At 35.4% G+C, this 25,074-nt stretch overlaps 1 pseudogene; it reads left to right on the forward strand.

Moving 5' to 3' along the window:
- The first annotated feature begins 1,434 nt into the window (after positions 1–1,434).
- On the forward strand, positions 1,435–18,443 carry LOC114526623 (annotated as a pseudogene).
- The last annotated feature ends 6,631 nt before the right edge of the window (positions 18,444–25,074 follow it).

Raw genomic sequence — 25,074 nt, forward strand, 5'->3', positions numbered from 1 at the left:
TTTCTAAATTAGAAAATTTGGGAAATGGAGTTTCTAAATTAGAAACGGTCAACTTAGTGATTCTAAGCTATAATAATAACATGCTACCAAATTTAACAAAAATGTTTACTAGGACGAATTCAATACATGACTTAATTTAACATCACCTAATCAATTAAAAAAAAATGAAAAATTTGTTTACAGGGGAGTTTCCATTAATACTATTTTGAATAGTTTATGAGATAAAATATAGTACCTTTTTCAACTGAAAAGTAAAGTCAAATAAAAGGCCCAACACATTAATCAGCTCCCACATGCGCTTGACCTTGATAATTTGCAATGAATGAGGAAATATAGAATGTTCTATAGTTGAAAACGTCAAATTCTAATAACCAACATAATAAATATAATATAAAACTTCTAATAGACAAATTCGTTTAAAGTGCCTATATCATTCTTTATGCATTTGAAAAGAACGTAAAAAGTTAGTTAATATATTAAAAAACGTTTTTTGATTTAGTGCAATAATTTCGAAGATACAAGCCTCTTAAACTACCTGCGGTTCCTGAGTCCCAACCTCCTGGGTTTAAACACGGCTATTTAATTTCAAACGGCCCATTGTTTACAGGAGCCTGGGACTCAGGAGCTGCAGGTAGTTTATAGGCTAATATCTTCAAAATTATTGCACTAAATCAAAAAACTTTTTTAATATACAGGGTGTCCCAAAAAAACGAAAACTATTGAAATCACCCATAACAATGCAATTGTTAGAATTTGCATGCCTAAGCACTCTGTTGGGATCCACAGGTGTATAAATGTTTACCATACGCATTTTTATGCATGCATAGATGCAGTAAAATTCGCTTGTATGCAAAAATGATATTTATTAACAATATTTACTTACAATTTACAAATATGGACAACAATATTTAAATGTGCATCTCAAGGACCATGACCTTCGACATATTCCCCTTTTTCTAGCAACACAAAGCATTTAGCATTTTATAAGTTGCATTAAATCCCCACGGGCTGAAATTCGTGAACACGGCATTCAAATTTTAACAATGAGTGATTTAATAATTTTCGTTTTTTTTGGGACACCCTGTATTAACTAACTTTTTACATTCTTTTCAAATGCATAAAGATTCCAGGAGTGATATAGGCACTTTAAGCATTGATTACATATGTTTATTTGCAAGTGTTTATAGGAAAGGTTTTTACACTCGCCACCTCGGTTGGTAGGTTCACCTGGGTGGTATTGGGACACCTTTGTTTACGAAAGAGGATAACCCTATAATGGTAGGGACAATATGTTTGTCCATGTAAACACTTTGTCTTGGCCTCCCGGACTAACTTTTTCTACTGGTGCCTGCGCAAAAGCTAGGGGTTAGAATGAATTAAACTGATTAAAACATTTAAAATTGTTCCTTATTGTTCTGTCACTATACCGTCGATATGCCTAATGTATCATATAAAAAGATTGAGTCGATATTTGAAGCGAAACTTCAAGAAGCTATCCAACCATTAACAAAGCAAGTCAAAGAGACTATGAAAAATATAAATTTCATTAGCAAAAAGTATGACAAAATCACTAAATTGCTAAAGGTTAGTGACAAAGAAAGGAAAGTTCTATTAACTGAGAACAAAAATTTAAAAGAAAAAGTCTCACAATCCGAAAATGAGATCAGGTTACTACATCAGTCTCTCAACGATATGGATCAGTATCTTAGAAGGGACTGCGTTGAAATAAGAGGTCTACCAATTGATAGTCACCAAAATTCTAATAAATTGGTTTTAAAAATTGCTGAAAAGATTGGAGTAGACCTTAAAGAAAGTGATATTTCAGTCAGTCATATTCAACCAAGAAGAAATCATGCTGTTCAGTCAAATAGTCAAAATGCCATATCAAGATCTACATCAGAGGCTATCATCATAAAGTTTGTACGGGGACAGTAAAGAAAAATTCTACCGGGCGAGAAAAAATTAAAAAAATTTAACTGCTGCTGATTTTAACTTCGAATCATCAAATAAAATTTTCATTACTGAGAATCTTACTACTACTAGAAAGAATAAAGAGCTATTTAATTCCTGTTTGAACATCAAGAGAAACAAAGGATACAAATTCATCGGGACAAATAATGGGAAAATCTGCATGAGAAAATCTGAATCTAGTTACAGCATCAATATAAAAAATCAAAATGACCTACATCAACTCTGAATCTAAAAGTCTATTATAATCAGATAATTACATTACTATAAAATGGTGACATCTAGTGCTTGTCTAAAGTGCCCTTTTGGGTCGATTGATGTTAATAATGATAAGTTATCTGATTTTTCCTTGTTGCCAAAACTTGTAAGTTTGTAACTAATGATGCAAGTAATGTGCCCTACTTACAAGATATAGATGCTGACTTACATATGCCATTGGAACAAAATTTTCAGTACTATTCTACCCACGAATTCCGTGACAATTACAATATAAAATATTCTTTATCGGCAAAATCCTTTTCAGTTCTAAATTGTAATATTCGAAGTTTATCTGTGAATTTTGATGCTTTGGCTCAAATGTTATCTGAATTATATTTCCCATTTTCTATAATAAGATTAACTGAGATTAAGATCAGAGAAAATGAGGTGCCAGCAACAAATACTGATATTCCTGGCTATCATTTTATTTCACAACCAAGTAATTCTAATGCTGGAGGAGTAGGTTTCTATATAAATAATAATCTTAAAACAAAAATCAGAACAGATCTTTCATCTCGAACTGATAAATATGAAGCTCTTTGGATTGAAATTATTAATAATAGTGAGTGAAATTTGGTATGTGGTGTCATTTATAGGCATCCAAGAGGTGATCCAAAAATTTTTATGAATTACATAGATATGGCAATTGAAAAGATTCACTGGGAAAATAAATATTGTACATTACAAGGTGACTTTAATTTAGATCTCCTAAAATCTGAATCTCATCAAGAAACAAAACTTTTTCTCAATGCTTTAAATTCATTATTTTTTCAGCCTCAGATTATTTAACCAACCAGAATAACAGATCATTCTGCTACACTTATTGATAACATATTTTTCAATTCACTGGATCATTTCACAATTAGTGGAAATCTAATATATGATATCTCTGATCATCTTCCAAATTTCCTTGTTATTACTAAATATACTGCTCTTCCATTGTCAAAAAAATTTTACAAGAGAGATTATTCCGCATTTAATGAATCTAATTTAATAAACAATCTAAATTTAATCAACTGGGATGAGATACTTGGTACAGAAAGAAACCCAGATAACTTGTTTAATTCATTCTATGATAAAATGTCTGAGGTGGTTGATTTGCATGTTCCTATAATACAATTATCAAATAAAGAAGTGAAAACAAAATCTAAACCTTGGATAACACCTGCTATTAAGATATCAATCTCAAAAAAGAACAAATTATATAAAAATGATCTAAAAACAAAATCTGTCCATTACTATACTAAGTTAAAGTTCTACAGGAATAAGTTAAATCATTTGGTGCGCATAAGCAAAAAAAGTATTATAATAATTATTTTGATATAAAACAAGGAAATAGCGAATTAATCTGGAAAGGAATTAAAAGTATAATTAATGTTAAATCAAAAGTACTTGGTACTCCTACTATTATAAATTAAAATGATTCTGAAATTTCCGATCCTAAGGAAATTGCAGATGCTTTTAATAGATACTTTTCTAATGTTGGAGAAAAGTTAGCAAATAATATTTCAAGAGTAAACAAGTCTCCACATGACCTCATCCCCATATGATTGTCTTTTTCTTTATCCTATATCTTCAGTAGAAATTGAGAATGAAATTGCCAAACTAAATTGTTCTAAAGCTACCGGTCCTTTCAGTATACCAGTTAAAATTCATAAAGTTATTAAAAATATAGTGTCAAGACCACTTGAGACTATATGTTTCACTTCAAACTGGTATTGTTCCAAGTAACTTAAAGGTGGCAAAGATTATTCCAATATTTAAAACTGGTTTACAAAATTGTCTGAATAACCATCGTCCTATTTCACTTCTTTCAGTATTCGATAAAATCTTGGAGAAGTTAGTGTATAAACGTTTGTACTTATTTTTACAAGAGAGAAAAATATTATATTTTAAACAATTTGGTTTTCGAAATTCATATTCTACTTCCCATGCCTTACTAAGTATTGTTGACAAAATTAAAGATGCAATAGATAATCATGATTATGCCAGTGGTATGTTTTTAGATTTGAGTAAAGCTTTTGATACAGTTAATCATGATATTTTGATCAAGAAATTAGAGTTTTACGGTATTAGAGGTCATGCAAACAAGTGGTTTTTGTCCTACTTGACATATAGAAACAGTTTGTTTCTATTGACAATATTTCATCTGAAGAACTAACTAGTTCATGTGGAGTACCTCAGGGCTCAGTCCTTTACGCTTTCTTTTATATATTAATGATTTTGCTAACTGTACAAAAATGTTGGAATTTCATATTTTTGCCGATGATTCAAACTTATTTTTTTAGAAGTAATACTCTCCTATCTCTTCAAAATACTCTAAACAATGAACTAAAAAAAGTATATAATTGGCTTTGCGTAAATAGGCTATCTTTAAATATAAAAAAATCAAATTTTGTAATATTTCATCCGAGACAACAAACAAAATCAACTAATATTGAAATAACTATTAATGACCAATCATTAAAACAAGAGTATACGATTAAATATTTGGGTTTGACACTAGATTGCAATCTTAGTTGGAAGGACCATATAAGTTTTGTGGAAAGGTTAAAAAAAGTATTGGTATCTTATGTAAACTCCGTTACTATGTTAGTTTAAATACCTTAAGAAATCTTTATTATGCACTTATCCATCCTTTTCTTACATATGCCCTAATTGTATGGGGATATACCTATCCCTCTACTCTTCAGTCCTTAGTTATGCTACAAAAAAGATCCATTCGTATTATCACTTTCACTAAATATTATGAACACACCAGTTTGCTTTTTAAAACTCTGAAAATCATGAAATTAACTGACCTGGTATCTTTTCATATTGCTGTATTTATGAAAAAATTTTATTATAATCTACTACCATCCGTATTTGATGATTTCTTTAGATCTACAAGTGATATACACGACTATAATACAAGATTTTCTAAAAATCAGTCATTTGGTATTCCAAAAGCTAGGACCAATTATGGTATTTTTAATATCAGATTTCAGGGAGCCAAAGTATGGAATTCAATTGCGGAAGACATTAAATCTCTTTCACTTAAAAGCTTTAAGAAAAAAATCAAAGAGAATATGATTGAAAATTATTAATAGTTCCTTTTTTTCTCTTTTCTCTCGTATTTTTAAACATAATGATTTGGCTTTTCTTTCAATTCATCTGTTATAATCTTTAATTAACTTTTAATAAAACATTTATATCTTTTTCTTTCTTCTTTTTGACCTGCGATATATTTCATACCGACTTTCTAGTTTTTTAGCCCCTATGGTTATTATGGAGAGTCGGAACTCATAGTTATGCAACTTAAATTAAATAATGATTGTAATTATTCTATATATGAGTGAATATAGAACTATTGTATTGTATGTCTCATATAAGCAGACACTATCACTTCCTATTTGCTCACAATTTTCACGTAGTAAAGGCTTCGTAAAGTTGTTGTGGGGTAGGGTGTCCCTGATACCCTAGATTATGTAAACAGCTACAAAATGGAGGGGGGTTCCAATTATTCAAGAAAACATATTTTTCAATTGTTTTTTTACTTTTGGAAATTTATGATGGATTTGCAACATCAAACAGCCGAAATAATGGAGCGGTTACTATTACAAGTCTCCGAAGACAGTGCACCGAGACAGGACTACCAACACATGGATGTGGAAATGCGTTAGTGTTCACTTGCAACACAACACCACAACAAATGTTAATTTACCTGTGTTGACAAACTAAGACGCGCAACCTATGGAACACTACTAAACCTATGGAACACTACTAAACCTATGGAACAACAACAACTTTTTTCACAAATGCAGCAGACGCAAATTTAGTCGATAGTCTCTAGGTGTGTTTAAGAAGCAGCAAACGAGATAGCATCCCACGTAGCAAGCAATGTTAAACTCCACGTCTTGTGCCAGTGAAAGCAACCTGGCCAACAACATAATTCCAGTCGTCCTAGACGAAAGCGAAGCGGATGAAGACAATAATACTCCCACACTAACCGCAAATTAGGCGACCAGTGCTACACAGCGAATTACCTACGAAATCGCTTCCACAAGGTTCTTGCAATACATGTCAAGCAAATACAGTTGGGTGAGTTCTTTGACTTAGCTAAACTTTTACCTAAAAACATGTTGATGGGTAATCAGTCCAATGAGCCCTTAATCTTAACGCTTTGAGAACACGGTGATTAAGGCATAAAAAGCCTCTCAGCCAGAGTCTAAATTATGCTTGATATATGCAAGGTGTATCAAAAAAAAGGAGACCTTTAGAAATGAAGCTATTGTTAAAATTTGAATGCCTTTTCGATTGCATTTGCACGTATGCTGATCCGTAGTGTGTGAAATATTGATGGAGTGCATGCATACATTACAAAAAGGAGACCTTTAGAAAATGAATTGACGTTTGTACAAAAGATTGTCTGCTCCTGGGAATTTGAAAATAACTTTAATAGCATAAGGAAAAATAACGACCCAAAAATATTTAAAATGACAAAGCACACTACCAGTACAAAAATGGTTCAACTGACTTCGGAGCAAAGAGTTTTTGTAGTGTCAACTTATACCCAGACTCGCAGTATAGCTGAGGTGCAAAACGCTTTTCGAGAAAGGTTTCGTGATCGCAATCTACCAGTAAAAAGTACAATTCTTAAAAACGTGCGAAAATACTCGAATGAAGCAACAAGCCTTAACTTAAACAAAGGCCGGTCCGGAAGGCCAAGAACAGCACGATCTGCGGATAATATTGATGCCGTTAGGAACGTTCTTGAAGAAAATCCACACGTGAGTGCTCGTCACAATCCTCTCCCAATTTCGTCTGCCGGGTTTAACAGGATAACTAGGCTTGATTTAAGATGGCATCCATATCATATGCATGTGCAACACTAATTGTTAGCGGGCAACTTTGCACGTCGATTACAGTTCTCTGAGTGGTTTAACCAACGTTGTCAACCATCGCCAACTATTTCGGACATTGAGCCCGTAATGCGCAAGCGGATATCCCCATGAAATTCGATATTTTTGGTACAGAATTGTATGAAATACATAGGAATCGGAAAGAAAATATCAAATTATGAAATTGTTACTTTGATATCAGTATTTGCCTAAATGGAGTACAGTTCCTATATGGTGTACGAACACTATCATAAAAAAAAATAGCACTTACAACCGCATCTTATCTTTCGTTTCGAAATTCGCATACTGAACCACCTCGCCTAATAAGTTTGTATACAGACTCAGGCAAACCCGGTTGCTCCTCGATTTTCATGGCTCAATTTTAGAATTTTCCTAATTGCGTTCCAATTTGCCTAGATGGATCATCAAACGTGAACGTCCTTGCCATCTGCTTCCAAAAAATCGGCTTCTCAAAAATAGGAGAAACCTTTCGTTTTTTCCATTAAATATCGTGATTTGCGTGGACACTTAGAATATTTATGCACTCATAAACATTTGTGATCGTCGTGAGTTTGTCGCGCGTTTATAGACAAAATTTCGAGCAAAAACGTACTCGAAACAGCTTGAATTTGGTATCAAAATAATTGGCACGATGTGTAGGTTGCAATCCTGCAATCGATTCTGGGATACATGCAGTACGTTCGTTATTATCAGCGGCTAAAGATATCGACACTACACTTCCGGTTTTCTCCCGCAATAATTTACACTGCTGGCGCGAAATTCCAATATGTAAATATACTAGTTTAAATAACAAATGTCTGACGTGCTTCATAAATATTGTAATTTTGAAAAGTTTAAGAGTGAAATTTTTATTGATACGAATCACTGCCTTCAGTATGTGAATAATCAATGCGTTAACCCCGAAGAAATTGTATATACAGTACATTTATCAAATAATGTTTTGAAGCATTGGCAAGACTTGAAGAACAGCCAAGTATTAGCGACAGCCTGCATTAGCTTTGTTGAAATATTGAATCTTTTCCTGTCTCAAAATCACGCAATTTTAATAAAGAAGACCTGCAAAAGACTCGAAGAACGCTTAAGAAGACTAGCTTCAAATGCAAAAAAGAATTCCAGGGGGAAAAGCGGCCAAAAGTATGTAGATTTTGTTAAACAGGTTAAGAATATAGCAATTCGCAACGATGAAATTGTGAGAGCAGGTGACTTAGAGAAAGAGTTGGGACAATTAAAAGCGAAACATATCGTTTTGGAACAAGAAAAAGGTGAACTTCAGCGACGCTGTGATGAGCTATACCAGGGCCTATTGCAGGCAGAAGAGCAAAGGAAAACGAATGGTTCCAAACTAGCAGAGGCACAGTCGAACCTTGAGAAGATTGAAAGGGAGAATGAACATTTGTGGAAATATATTGACAAGATTTCTGAACAAGAAGGATTTGCAGGAAGTATATTTCTGAGGTGAAAGAAAGACAACAACGAAGGAAAATTAGAGAGCTGAAAACATGTGTTGAAAAGGCCCTGTGGTTCTCAGAAACGTTTGGTCTCAAGTTGAACTCTGTGGAATTTGCAGATGGAGATGGGAAATTACACACAATTGAGTATGAGAAAGAATTAGGAAGGAAAAAATGTTACATGGATCTATCTGAGGATGAAAAGATTAAAGTACAACAAGTGCTTTTTATAACTGACAAGTTTTGTATTGGGGAAGCAGCTTACCATGAGCTAACCATGACTGATGATGGGGATAGGCTACCACGCTCATATCTGGTGAAGCAGTGCAAGAAGCATTTCAATGATCTTTGCCACATCAAAAGAACACCAGGAGAAAATGAAGGTGCACAACTTGATCTACTATCTGAGCTAAAAAGCACTATTGAAAAACAGGCAAGTTGCTCTCCTCTTACTTAATTTTCAAGTAGGCAGTGAAGGTACTATATTTGGATAGTAATTATACAAAAGTTATTTTATGTTCAAACTACTAACAAGCATCATTGATATAGTATTTTTGTTTTGCTACAGATTGACCTGGCAGAGTTTCAGGAAAATGCTGAGCAGAAACTGAGAATCAAGATGAGAATCAGTGGTGATGGAGCCAAAATGACTAGGATGACCAGCTTTGTGATTATGTCATTCTCTTTACTTGACAATGATGATGTAATGTCATCCAAAGGTAATAATACATATAACTTAGCTGTATATTGAATAATATAGTGAAAGAAAATTATATGATACCCAGTACAGGATTTCATTTTCTCTAATGCTTTCTTAACAGGTAGTCACACAATTGGAGTAGTAAAAGGGGTGGAAAGCTATGAACTTCTAAGGGATTCGTTTAAAGATGTATTCAACACAATCAATCAGATAGTCAAGGATGGGAAAATTTCGATAAAGGATCACAATATCCCAGTTCAGGGGCGTCGGAACGCCGCCAGAAGTGAGGGGGCCCACAAAGTGCCTGCCAAGTGCCAAATGTGGGCAACTTTCTAAGAGGTTACACTGTTACAGGGGCATGCCTTCCCTCTGGGAAATTTTTAAAACCAGAGTCTGAACACTGAAACGCCATATCCTGTACTTTGGGAGAAGATTTACCAGAATTCTAACAAATTACCAATTAACAACTTACCTTTGTCAAAAAGTGGGGGGGCCCAATGATACTTAGGCCCCCCCAAATAAAAAAGTGAGGGGGCCTGAGCCCCCCCGGCCCCCCCGCTTCCGACGCCCCTGTCCCAGTTGAACTTCTACTTGGTGGTGATTACAAGGTAATTAATAAGTATGTAATGCAGATTAATTAGCCTGCCCATGTGTATAGTTAATCCATTGAGTTTAATTGTCCAGAGTATATTTTGTTCAAAACAGCTGTGCGAATAATTCCTCTTTTACAGTTTCTTTTGTTACTTCTTGGGATGAAGAGTGCCACATCTGATCATTCTTGCATTTGGTGTACTATTCATAAGAGCAGCAGGTCAGAATGCAATAGTATAACTTAATTATCATGGTTAAAACTTGGTTTGTACTTTAATGCAATTACTGCATAGTCTACTACCAATTAGTACCATAGTCTACTACCAATTAGTACCATAGTCTACTACCAATTAGTACCAATTAGTACAATTACTGCATAGTCTACTACCAATTGCATTACTACCAATTTAGATTTGATATGTCAAAGTCACAAGAATACTATTCCCATCCACCCATGAGCAGAACCTTGGAAGAGATTAAAAAGTGTGCCTTGAAGCAGAATCTCTCTTGTGTACACCAACCACTAGTAGATATTCCTTTGCAAAATATAGTCCTTGATGAACTACATCTGATGGTAAGAGTAACAGGTAACTTATATGTTGAGTCTGTTGGCCGGTATAAGCATAAAAACATACACACACTGGAAAAATATAAAATAGTTTGATCTGTATCTTACAACTGTTGAAGCAGGTTTTTTTTTGGGGGGGGGGGGGGGAAACTAAAAGAATGCCAACCTTTGATACATAACATACTATAATAAATTTATCTTCACCTTTACAGACATCTTAACCAGGAATTTAGTTACTGCAGCTATTAGCTGGGACAAGAAAGAAAATTATGATAGATGACCCTGTGAAAGAACAAATCTGCATGTTGAAGCCTTATTGTCTGCTATTAATAGCTGTGGTGTGTGTTTCAAAATTTGGGAGAAGAAAGATGCAGATGGAAAAGGTAGTGGGACATATGACTTTACAAGTCTTATGGGTTCTGATAAGAAGCTACTCTTGTCAAATCTACCAAAAAAGTTGGATGGAGTGGTTGATGAAGGCACAAGTGCCACAGTTATAAAGATTTGGAAGGTTGGTATATACATATACATTTATCATTGCTAATCCCAGTGTTAACTTAAATTATAATTTTAAGAAAATTACTGCACTCATCTTCTTTGCAGTTTGTTAGTTATGACAGCTTAAGAGTAATTATTGTTTCACAATAATTATCCTCAATCTTAAATTGTAAATATATTATTTTCTCTATTATATGTTGATATCATGGAACTATAGGATTTCAGCGAGATATATCAAATGTTGAATGAGCAAAATCCCTCTGATGTATGAAGTTTTTTTACGGACAAAATATTCGAAGTGCGTAAATCGAATTTACGTGCCATAAAACATCGCCATGTGTAATCATATTAATGTTATGAGTTGTACATTGAAAAGCAAAACATAAATCGTAATAAAACGTAAGGAAGCGGAAATGGCCATGCAAGAGGCGGAAGTGAATCTTGAGGATTGTTCAGGTGAAAAGCGGGAAAATAGTTTCGCCTGTGCGAGTGAACTCACTTTGCAGCTTTATAATAGCCTTTACTAAGTTTTTATAAACATGGATGGAAATTGCCAGTCAGGGCAAGAAAGGCCAACAAATGTTCAGGATATTGTACAATCTATTCTAAGCGCTATAACAAATTTACCGCATTCATCGCAAATATCCGAAAGAAATGCAAATTCACGAATATTAAATGATTCGGTTCAGCAGTTCTCGACGCAAACAGAGGAGTTAAATTCACGATTTCAAATACCGCGTGGTTCAAGCAGCGTTACACCACAACTTCCAAGACGAAGGGTGTCTTCTTCAGATTTTAATCCGAGGCAAAACTATAGCTTCCAACGCCGCCCAGGACGAAGGAATCCTAGTAAAAGAGGAAACGTGCAGAAAAGCACTGTGACAGAAAAACCAAAACCAGAATTGGTTTATAAAGATGTCTGTTTGCTACCTAATCCTGATTGGGATCAAGTACCGCGTGGTTCGGCCAAGGCGGGATTGGTTCAAAAAGGGCTATACGTTGACGCTTTTCAACTTGACAAAAACTGGGATGAGGCTCGACTGTACAAGGAATTGTTCTCCCTGTTTGAAAAAGTGCTAGATGGTGAACAAGGTCATGAAATTGGGTAAGCACTAATGCACTATAAAGTTACCATACACTGATACATAAATGTATGTACTGATCAACAGGGCCAACAGGGTCTAGGGTAAAAATCAACTTGGGGGGCTTTTTCCACACCCTGCTGTTCATTTATAAACATACTGCACATGTACCTTCATGTTGCCCCCTCTCTCTCTCTCTTAACCCTGGGGCCCAGGGCAAATTTCCCGTTTTGTCCCCCCTGTAGAAGCCCTGCTGATTTTAAAAAGGTTTAAATAAAGGGGAAAAATGTAGAGTTTGTTGCGTGCATAATATCTGTTGGGCCTTTTTTTCAAAACAGGTTTGAATTTGTTAAAAGTTCTGGTACGAACATTGTACCCATGCGTCTTCCACATGGGCAGGAACGGAGTGCAAGAGTGATTAAACATGTTTCTGGGCAAGGCCCTGTTTACCTAAGGGCTTTAGAAGATCTTTTTAATGAAAATGTATGTTATTGTGATTGCACAGAAAAGAAAGTAAGATAGTGTATGTGAAGAGGGTACCATTTAGTATGTATGCAAGGAGGAAGAGGGAGGGGGTTTAACAAGAGCATACACTTAGTGTTAACATGATGTCATTTCTATTGTTCTTTGCATGCAAAGGGAAGGGTCCAAAATTGTGTACATGCACCTCTTGGATGGTTTGGGCAGCGATGGATCCAGCCTGACCTTGTGGAGGGGGGGGGGAGTGAGGGTTTGTCATAGGCCTCAAATATATATAAATATATATATTGATAACTTTTGCCATTTTTAGGAAGAAGAGGACTATTTATCAGACAAACTTGACTCTGTTTCAAATGATGATATACCACAGGCATCCCCTTGTGTCAAAGAAAAATCTGAATTAGAAATAACCTCCTTTAGATCTGGAAATACTGATCAAAGTTCAAAGTTAGAATTTTTAAGAATATTATTTGCAAAACATGTAGTTTTGATAATGTCTTAATTGATAGCTTACAGGCCACTATTTTATAGTATCCCTTTTTATTTTCCAGGAAAACACAACAGCCAATTACACAGTATATGGTGTCCCAACAAGATGTAAAATGTAAATAATTTTGCTTCCCTGACTAGCATAGAAGAATAAATTACTTACACCAACAAATTACTAAAATAGACTCCATACTGTTCTCTTATGATTTTACAGCTGTTGCCAATTTACAATTGCTCTTTCCGGATTTACCTGTTTCTGAACTTGAAACCATCTGCAATAATACCCTTGATTTTGATCATGCATTAGAAGTTGTGTTGCACAGGTCTAACATTAAAGACACACCCAATGAAAATGAAGGAGGAAATATGACCAATGATGAAGGCAATGGCAACCAAAATGATATTGAACCATTTAATAGTGTGGGTGTGTATGATGAATGCTATAGGAATTAGCATTTGCTTCTGAAATGTCTGATTGTATTTTTCTAATTTGTATGTTTTTAGAGGTTCCTGGAACAAGTGGAAATATTTCAGATGAAGAAATGTGGGATATGCCTCTGTCATCACAATTTTTTAATCGTGATGATAGTGGTTTGGAGTCACTAAAATGCTTTATTACAAATGCAGTCAACTTGGATTTTGTGATTGATCGAAACAAGGACATACTTGAACAGGCTGTGAGAAAATATAAGAATTGTGCTTTTGACGTCACAAAGCCCTTGAATGTTTCCTTCAAAGGGGAAGCTGGCCTAGATGCAGGAGGCCTAACAAGAGAGTATTTTCAGCTCCTAATGGATCGAATTAGAAAACAAACAACTGAGTCTATTATGCTGTTTGAAGGTCAAGATAATCACTTATTGCCAATTCATAATTATGACCTTGTTTCAGGAGGGTTTTTCACCTTGGTGGGCAAGATGATATTACATTCTGTCCTTAACAAATGCCATGGAGTTATTGGGCTAAGTCCAGCAATAGTTGTCTATATAGCAACTGGTTCTCGTGATGCGGCAATGGAACACATTACTTTGGAAGATGTGCCTGATCCTGTTTATCAAGAAGTATTGAACAAGGTAAGATCTCTTATGTTTTGTGTGTATCCTTAATTAAGACATTCAAGGTTTAAGTGGCAAGAGATCTGAAGAGTTGTTGTATCTGAGAACTTCTTTTTTTACAGCTTGCTAATTTTCCCAAAGACCGATTGGACGAATTTACTCAGCCAGAAAGTCCTCTTAACATATGTGACTTGCTTGTCTCTGCTGGTTATCCACACTTAACTATCTCTCCAGAAAGACGGCAGCTTGCTTTCGAATGCTGTTTGCAGTATGAGGTAATTACCAAGAGGATAACAGCCTTGGATGATATGAGAAAGGGCTTGCAGTGTGCTAAAGTGTGGGGAAACACAATTCTTACATTGTTAGAAAGATGGCCAGAGTTAAAGGAAAAGTTGTTTCCGAGAAAAATTCAAAATTCAATTGATCTCTGTGAGTTTACAGCTTGCATCGAATTTCAAATTGGCAATTATGCATTAGCAAACAAAACAAGACACTACTTTGAAAAATATGTGGAGGAATTAAATGAGAGAGATGGTAAGTAATCATGATAACATCTTTTATGTACATTTTATGACACCAATTGCTACATTTTAGTCCAGTCCTTCAGTGTTTAGTGGGATTCAGGAGAATGCAGTCATTCACCCCTCCTGCCCTTTTTTAAGGGGATGAAGGTTCAAATTGGCCATTTCCCCTTTCATCACTCTGGCGTCCCTGAGTGGAGGTCTTGTGAGATAATGGTTATTAAGGAAACTTAATTTTTATTTACATAAAGCAAATGTTCTGTACACAGTTTTCTTGTAGTAAAGGCAAGTGTGGCTATGCTTTCTTTATCACCTTGTAGATTCTGGCAAAGAAGAAAGGTTACATGATCTTGTACTGTTTTGGACTGGTTTTTCTTCCCTACCATCTAGCTCATCAGAAAAGCTTGTGGTAAGACTATTGCAGCAAGATCCAAAAAAGGCTCTCCCAGAAGCAGACACTTGCCCCCGGATTTTGATGTTACCAACTAGCCATGGGGACTATTGCCAATTCAGAGAAGCAATGGACAAAGCTCTCAGTTATGGGAAATATGGTTTTGGAAAAATGTAAACAGTTCCTTGAATTTGAAAACTGCCTAAAACACAAGTACTTCTTATCAATTAATGTTGTGTTGAAAATCACTTCCATGTTTATATAATTTATGTTTTGTTGTGACTGGAACATTAAAGACTATGCATCTAAAGTCTGTTCGGAGAACATTGTTTGCTCATAAGTTTCATCATCAGACGCTCTGCAAAACAATAGCATAATTGAAAATAAAATTCTAAAGGTCACTCACATGGAGGCCATTGTTAGAAAGTGTCACTTTAACAAGACTTATGTAAATTGCAAAAGATATCTATTGTATGAAAATGGGGGAAGAAAAACTTCATTCAATGTTGAATAAATGTCACTGATACAAAAATAACTTAATATTACAAACTTAGTTGAGAAATGATTGCAACACTTCATGTACTATTTGATAAGATGCAATGCCATTCTCATCCTCAATAGATTCTTGAATATAATTGCATACTTCAGACAACTGTTGCAACTGAATTTCACTTAAAGGAACTCTTGTTTCTGGAACAACTAGTGCGTAATCTTCCTGTCCATTGGGAACAAGTTCTTCTTCATCAACACCATACATTTCAATGTCTGGTAAAGGCACTTCCCCTTCAATAACTGACAAAACTGCAGAATACCCAGAATTTCTCAAATCTAGCATACCTTGTACCCAGAGTTGGTTGGGAGAAAAATTGCACTCTGTCGACACAGGGTGGTTATTCCACTGTCCAATAAATTCCTCTAAAGCCTTGTTTATCAACTTGACATAAACAAGATGAAGACAGTATAAGTGCAACTCATTTGATGGATCAAACAGGTTCCTCTGTTCAAGAAACAGGAAAATATTTAAAAATCGGCTCCAAATAACACGATTCACATCTCGCCACAATCGTTCAATCCTTTGATTGTGCACAGATTTTCCTGTTATATGGCTTCCCCTGTTTATACCTCGCTCCTGTAGCATTAGTCGCGCTACCTCTACATTTTCCAGCCCAAGATCACTACGCACTCTTGAGGGCAAATTGTACTGCTGTATAGCATTCTGAAAATGACCAAGAACTGTTTCAGCTTTGTTGTTGGTAGATGCCTTCAAAAACACAACCATTCTTGAATAGCCATCTATGCATCCATGTATTACAAACCTATATGGCTCTATAAGCTTGTGATTGCCATCTAGGTGCCTACAGAAATATATACCAACAAAAAATTATACCAGGGAGCATTCCTAATTTGCATGGCAAGAGGCTATGGGGATTATGGATATTATTAATATTATGAAAGAATATTTTTTTAATATATCCCTTCCCCTTTTAAAAAGTAAAAAAATGCTGCTGCTCCCCCACTCCCCTACAAAATTTATGAATGCTCTTTTATTTGCATAAAAGTAACAAAAAATGGTCAAACTTATACTTTACCACAGAGCATTTGGTGATGGTACATTGTAGACCCTTCGTATAATGGTTCGTGCAGAGCGGAGTGTTCTAATTACTGGATCAACTCTTCTTATAGCTTCTTGCACACGCCGTCTTTGAATGCATAGTCCCCTACTCCTCAAACCGCCTTCCACGAGACGACCACCAGAACTTGGCGTAGTTCCTAATATTTCACGAACATGGTTGTCCAGATCGTTGTCAGAGATGCTGCTGAATGCCGTTTCTCTACCCACTACAAGCCCAAACTGATGCCTACGCCGTCTAATAGTTCTTTCTGAAATACCTAAAATTCTTCCGATATCAGCCCAACGAAAACCAGCGGTATTGTGCAGTATGTTTAACTGTTCTTGCGTTACATGTATCCTTGGCCTTCCCACTCTACCATTGTACACAGGCAAACAGATACTATGGTCGTAAGACTCTTGCAGTAAATTCTGTTCGCAGGTTCGATCAAAGGTTTCAGACAGCGCTTCAAATTGATTTCTAAGAGTATTCAAATAATTTAGGAGAACTTCTAAATTGCTAATGAGTTCCTGTTCAGTGTGGTATGACTCAGTAATCCTCCTCGTCAAAACGCTCAAAGTACGTTGGTACTCTTCTAATCTTCGACAATAAAAGTCGGGCGAGTCACAAAATGCACGATTTTGCTCGGCGTTTGACACAAAATTAATCAATTCCCTGAAAAAATCTTCTGTATTTGGTAGCCAAATTCTCGGTCCGATACACGCCATATAAAATACAATGTTAAAATACAAAACAGAATATTAATATTTTATCTCCCAATATTCACTTCACTTCACTTCCGCCTCTTGCATGGCCATTTCCGCTTCCTTACGTTTTATTTCAATCGACTTCCTCGTGTTTTAAATGTATATTAGTTTATGTCTTAATAATATGTGTTCTTCGACATGAATGTAAAGGATTTCGTTTTCGATTTATGTTTTGCTTTTCAATGTACAACTCATAACATTAATATGATTACACATGGCGATGTTTTATGGCACGTAAATTCGATTTACGCACTTCGAATATTTTGTCCGTAAAAAAACTTCATACTGATGAATATATTACAAGCTATTTTGAGAAGTTTTTTTCGTATGATATTTGGTGATTAGGATACAGTGTACTGTTGAAAAGAAATAACAGTGTATAATATTGTAAGTTGTTATTAGATACCTTTTTCATTCCAACATGCTACTGTACTTTAGGCAAAGGCGTGGATTCTCCTCTTTACTTCATTGGGGGGAATATGCGAGGGTTATGGAAAGGCAAATGTAACTCCATACATGCATTCCATGGTCTATCATGTCCCACGCTTTATGAAAACTCATACTGGCGTAAAGAGATTCACTGGACAAGGTAAAGTATATCGCCAATTTTGGTGATTGAAATTAATATCAAGTATGCAGATGCCCTTATTGTGAGACCATTTGGGCCCCATAGTGTGGCCCAATACGGGCAAATTTCCCGGTGAGACACACATTCCTGCAATAATTATATTTTAAACCATACGAACTGAAAAAAATAATGATGACTGCCGAAGAATACATTTACGCAAGTCAAATAAGTGGGATGCTGCAGGAGATGTTTTGTACGTCATGAAGAGAGTTGAAGCAATCTCGGAACATGAACGAACTCCTAGGGCCTATACAAAGAGGAGTCCACAATACTGGGAAAATGACTTGCTGGAAAGACGAGAAAAACACAAGCGACAGAGAATTGGCAACCCATCCCAAGGGGCAGTCCAACATAATATAGAGCAATTGTCACCAGCAGAGCTGCGAAAGCAGCTTAAAACTCTGGGAGTTTCAACCCGAGCACGGAATCTGAAACGGCTTCAACAAATGTACCAAGATGCATTAAATCAAGTCACCAACTCATCAGATTGACAAAATGTATAAATATATATAACTGTAACTAAATTTTATTTACAATATTTACAAGTTATTTGTATTGCAGGGACGTTTTAAAATGTCCAAGCACAATTTTTCAACTGGTAGTTGAGGTGCTTGGCAGAGTTTGCTGTCTTCAAACATTTGTTTTTTTGATGTCCAAGCAAGAACTGGTTTGACTTTTAAGGGAGGCTGTATAGCATGACCCTCCCCATGAATGTTAAGCCAGTACCACCATTGATCGGGCAAGGGCAAACGAGACATGTCCTCTAATTTGTACAGCTTAAAACCCTTATGGCGTGATACTTCTCCTCTACCACATGAAACATAGCGCCAAATGTCAAGGTCCATTTTCACATACGCCGAGGTTGTTGACTTCGATTTCAGAAGTAAAAGGATTCCTTGAAAAAATTCTCGTCCAGCTTCTTCTAACCTCCGCGCACATGGTGTTGGAGGGTGTTCATAGCCTCTAGGTGTTCAGACGAAGAGCACGAAGTTACTTCTCATTTCAATTTGTTGAACAGGAAAAAAGAGGAACATTTTACCCTTTTTAGATGAAATACAAAAAATATATATACCGAAAGCAGAAAATATTTTCCTAAAAATCGGGAGGGTGACGGACACAGTTTTTGACTTATATCTGGAACTGAACCTGAACTTGTAACAAAGCTGATTTCATTCTGTGTTTACATGAGGTGGTCTAACTTGCAAAAACAAACCACTGCTTGCTGATATAAATTGTATACATTAATTTTCCCAGGACTCCAATGCAAATTTAGCACTCTTGAATGATTCTGACATGTGGGTCATAACTGTGAAAGCTGCTTATAAAGGAGCCAAATTCAGGTTTGTGAAAAGTATACATATACTATCTATAGCTGTGAGCCTGTGGTTTGCATTTGCAAGGCTGCTTGACTAGATCTAATAAAATCAGCTTGACAAAGTGCACTAACCAGCCTCTGAAAAGGGTGGATGGGCCAGGAGATCAAAGGGAAAGCTATATTCCACCTTTATTCTCTCCCCTCGAACCAACCAATACCGCGATCGCAGTTCAGTTAAGGTTTCCTTTACGCCATTATGCTTCATTTTCTCGTGGCACTCTTTAATGATTAGGATTGTGAGAGGGTGATTTTTCTCGAATATGATAGGATGCTTCGTGTATGACTTGTATTCATTGCTGCTGAGCGTAGCGAGGCAGCACAGTAATCTCTACACGTGGAGCTCTTACCATGTGACCGCCGAGTTTATAGTCGCTGCAATCTCGATTTGTGTCATTTTGTCATCTCAAAGACGGGCCAAAATTAGCTGTTAAGAGATTTTTTTTGTTGCCGGGGGGGATTGTTCGCAAAATGGCGACTAATATAAACGGGCAGAAATGAAAAGAAATATTAAATGCGAATTCCATACAAATTCCAAGTAATGTTTGTCAAGAAGCATGGGTATATAAATCACGTTGTTATTGTATATTGCTGGCATGAATGATCGGCAACGTTTTGAATATTTCAGGTAAGAATGGCTTTTACTTCTTTCTCGTGTGTGATGGACATAAAATGGGTGATATTCATGAAGGCATTTTATTCAGAACTCATGTTTATTATATACTTCCTTTGTGTAACTTCGGTATAGAGGTATTGAAACAATATTATTTAGAGAATTTATCGATAATACCTTCATATTCATACAAGGAGTCAAATGCACTTTTTACAGTATATAGTAAATATACATATAGTAATAGTTTGTTGTCCGTGCAAAGGGGACAAATTTGCAGTGTTCGATTTCTAGACGTTTATAGTTTAAAAACTAGATTACTAAATGCACAATGTTGTTAAATCAGGCATACATAATAAGATTCCTAGAGCAACGGAGTGTCGATTGTTGTCCACACATTTAATTAGTTGCAAAAGCATGTCAACTGTTTCGTAAAGATATGACTCGTCTGTTTATGTATGTAAATATCTAAGATATCCATTGTTAGCACGCTATGGCATAAATTGGCCTACATTCATATGGCTGTGTCACCCCATAACGCTCATATTTCTTTCTTATTATATAGTTTTTGCAGTTAATTTGCATTGCAATGAATGGTACGTGTCATCTGAAGCATATTAAACAGAAATGTGTCTCCCCGTCATCAGATTGTTCAATTAAATGAAAGGGGTAGCCTAGAAAGTTATAACAAGGGTCCTGTCAATAGCACATAACAACTTAAAGACATAGGGTTTTGATATGACAATTACAAAATAATTTGGAACAAGATCAATAAAATGAAACAATATGATTTTATGAAATATTAATTAAATATATTTAAAACAAACATAATTTTAACATCCCAGTAAATATATGTTAGAAGGTCCATGTCCTTTCACTAATAACATCAAAGTTAGTTAATTACATGCAATTTATATTTAAATGAATCAGTAACATGTAATTTCAATCCCAATGTAAACATCTCAGCAAGTATAAATTCAATGAAATCTAAGCAAGTTCAATTAGTTCAAATGTCAATAATATCTACATTAATCAATTTGTTGGTTTGTATATCATATGATATAAGTATAGGTTGTAAGTTTAGCACACACTTAGTGAATTCCTCAGGTGTTGCTGTTGGAACAAGATTTCCAATCTTAAGCAATTTATTTGCAGTGTCATTAAAAACTGTTAAACGCAGCCTTTGTTGAGCGTTTCCATTTATCTCCATATATAATCTTAGGTACCAGTGAACTTTGCATGATTTGGCTTTTTGTACCATTTTGCAGCTTTCACAAGTTGCCAAGTTGCCATTGATAGTGACTTTTTTATTACAAGAGCAACAACACTGTGTTTGTGACACATTTGACACGCCAAGGATTTCCCCAGTCCCTTCCAAAATAGGAGAAACAGCTGTCTCTACAGAAGGCAAAGCTTCAGTAAAAGACTGATCTAAAGAGATAATACACTCACTCTCATTTTTGGGGGTATTAACATATCTCTCATTTTTTGTAATCTTCACACGAACTCTGTTGAATGAGAAAACTTTTCCTTCCTCCAGTGTGTCAGTATGTTTTCCATATAGCACCAGCTTTATAAACCCTGTAGGGTCAACAATGAAGCACTGTTGTTTTTTTACTGGGACTTCATCAAGCACAACAGTTTTTGTACTTGACAGCTGTTGCACTTCTCCTTTCACACGCACAAGCTGTTCACCTGCCACAATTAGATTGGTTTTCTTCGTTATAACGACATCTTCTCTGCCATACTTCTTACTGATGGTGTAATTCTTGATCTTCACTGGCGACTTTTGATTAGCCAACGATTCTAAGCTTTGCTTTTTACCAAGTTCAAAACACACAGCTTTTATAACTTGTGTCTCAGTCTGAAGATCGCAGTTAATATAGGACAACCCACTTGATTTCTTCACCGGTGATACCCCGTGTATATAACAGTTGATCTCAGGTAACCCTAGAACAAAAAGTTATGTTTTAGTTTAATTATTAAATAACAATCCATGTCCTTCAAACTGTCTTTCACTGAGTCGAAATACTATTGCTGTAGCTCAACACAATTAAATACAATTACTAAAAACTACACATTCATTTACGTATTTTTCGTACGCAGGTACTGTAGAACCCAAATAAGTAATGTACAGAATTTACTGTTCCATACGTTTTAATTCGCATTAGCCATTACAATAAAACAAGGATAAAACCGTGCATGTACGAAAAATCCGCTCGCGTTTTTAGCGCGTTTCATACGCACGTAAAAGTCTAAACCTTATATATGTCATATTGGAAAAAGCTAGGTGAATAAACCGATGGAACTTAGACTTAATTTTTCCACATATTTTAGTATGCATTTGTTGACACATTGGCCGTTTTTACACTAGAGACGCATAATATCAGACAAAAAATATTGAAGACGCATTATACGTCCAGACGCATTATGCATCTTTAATGTGAAAACGGGCATTTGTTAACTAATAACAATTTGGTAGCATTTAAAGTTTTCCGAGCGTAGAAGTACGCGACAGTGCCGTGGAAAGCAGCCCTAATTCCACAGGCGAAATTCTCAAGCAAAATATTTCGCCTGCTTCTTTTGAAAAAACGAAACACCTTGTTGTCCTTGTAATATTCATATATATGCGCTTTTATTCAATAACAAAAGAGAATTATTAGGGTTGAAGCTTTTTTGATACACCCTGTATATGGTAAATATTTCAAAACCGTATTATACCTTCGCTTCTTTCGCTACTTTCAGGAGTTTCAGCCATTGAACAAGAACTATCAATAAAAAATTGGGAATTATAATTTAGTACTAATTAAATGAGTTACAACAATCTCTAAAATATGTATGAAAATGTGTCAATTCAAATTTATTTACCTTGCTGTATCAAGACAATAGACAAAAAGGACAATTGCTTACAGAACCAAACAATATATAAATAGCAACTTGGTAGTAAAACCGGTTATAACTGGTTCGATTATCCATTTTGCCCTATTATTATCGTGTCGTCATTCGTGTCGTCATCATCACAGATTAATTTGTGTCATTCAGTGTTCATTCCTCAGTGGCCGGTCCTCCAGGAATTCCACCACCCCAAGCACCCCCGCGCGCTCGCCTTTATTCAACTGATCTCTATACAATAACTGAATGCAACGTTATATATTTTACTATTAAAATGCCCGGGTACGAGGCTGTGAGTGACATCTTTTGCTGTTTTGCAGTACTAACTTCTGTAACTTCTGTCTAATAAAGTTATTACAAATATTGGATTTATTTACTAAAAAAGTATAGAAAAGGTAGGCAAACATGTCATTATTTATTTCAGCTAATATTAATCAGGGCAACGAAATTTTCAGCCCGCAATCTAGAGGGAAGCAGTGTGCTTTTATAAGTATATCGGCGCTTTTAACAGCCCGCTACATGCCATTAATAAATTGGACAAGTACAACAGTTGATAATCTTTTGATTCTTGGAGATGGAATGTATTTGCAATGTCTAAATGCTGGTCTTATTTTAGCAAACACGACAGAAACGTTTTTGTCTGTTGATGAGTTACCCAAATTTGTCAACATCTCGTATAGAAATAATGAACTTGCTTTTGGCATATGCTTACCCGAACATGAGCACCGAACTCAAGCCCATATGCCTCGTGTTTCGCCAAAACCGCTTGAAAAACAAATAGCCTATTGAGGCAACTGAACCAAATGAAATACCCATTGTGGCACAGCCTATTAAGGCAACTGAACCAAATGAAATGCCCATTGTGGTACAGCCTATTAAGGCAACTGAACCAAATGAAATACCCATTGTGGTACAGCCTATTATGGATGGAAATAAAAATTATTCACTGTTTGAAGTGCATGATTATGAAGATCATTTTGCCCAATTTCATAACACAACAATTGAAAAAAAAAATTTGTTATTTACATTTTGAACAAGAACGTCAAGGTCTTGTTATATCAAATCAAGATATTGATTTGCACTACTATGATATTCACTCTGCTCTACTAGCGACTTTTTCTAACAATATTCACTATGCCATCCTTATTTTAAAAGGTTACATGATGGCCTTAATTAAGCAAAATGACTGTTTCTATCTCTGTGATTCACATTCCAGAGATTATATTGGCATGCCTTGTGAAAATGGCACTGCCGTTGTTATGAAGTTTGATGATATTTCATGTCTAGAACAACATATATATTCTTTGTCAGTAGAACTACATTCTAATGTATTTGAACTTGTCCCTGTTCAATTAATTGATTTTGAGCCTGAAGATGAAAGACATCAAGGAAACAGGAAACGAAAACTTCCAGTGGAAAGTGATTCTGAAACAAACAAAGATTTGAAAAAAGACAAACAAAGTAGACCTAACAAAAATTATGAGTCAAAAAGAAAAATGTTATTGAGAGAAAAAAACAGTGAGAGACAGAAAAGGCTTGCCAAAGCTAATAATTATGAGAGAGAAAAAATTAGTTGAAACTGATAGCCAGAGGCAATCAAGACTTGAGAGAAATCGTCTTTCTCAGAGACGTTCAAGACAAAGAAAATTACCTGCTCAGAGTGAAATCAGTCAGCATGATTATTTGACACAATTCATCAATACTCAATATGGTGGTTTTGAAAGTCAATCATGGGCTAAGGCCAATATTAATAAGTTTTACAAGTCAGTACAGTACAATGTCTGTCAATGCACAGTATGTTATGAAGCATGGCCTTTAAAATCGACACCAAAACAACCTTATGTTTGTTCAAGGTGTTCTAGAGATAAGAAAAATCCTAAAAAAATGTTAGTTGAAAACTCAATGATACCATCATCTGTACCAGAGGAACTAAAAAATTTAACCCAAATTGAGGAAATGTTGATTGCTTGTGCTCTACCAATAATAAGAGTATACATTAAACCCGGTGGCCAACAAGGTTTTTCGTGGGCATTGTATCAAACTACCTCAAAATGTCAGAGAACTTGCAACATGCTTGCCCAGATATCCAAAAGATCTGGCTGTAATTATAGTCAAAGTGAAAGGTAGAGATAACACATTTAAAGATGTGATTGTGCGAAAGCCAAAAGTAAAAAATGCCTTACTTTGGCTTATTAATAATAATCCTCATTATTCTGATTTGACAATAAATGAATGTGCATTGAATACT

Source organism: Dendronephthya gigantea, unplaced genomic scaffold, assembly GCF_004324835.1.
Source record: "Dendronephthya gigantea isolate DGI-Jeju-01 unplaced genomic scaffold, DenGig_1.0 000040F, whole genome shotgun sequence".
NCBI classification, from domain to species: Eukaryota; Metazoa; Cnidaria; class Anthozoa; order Malacalcyonacea; family Nephtheidae; genus Dendronephthya; species Dendronephthya gigantea.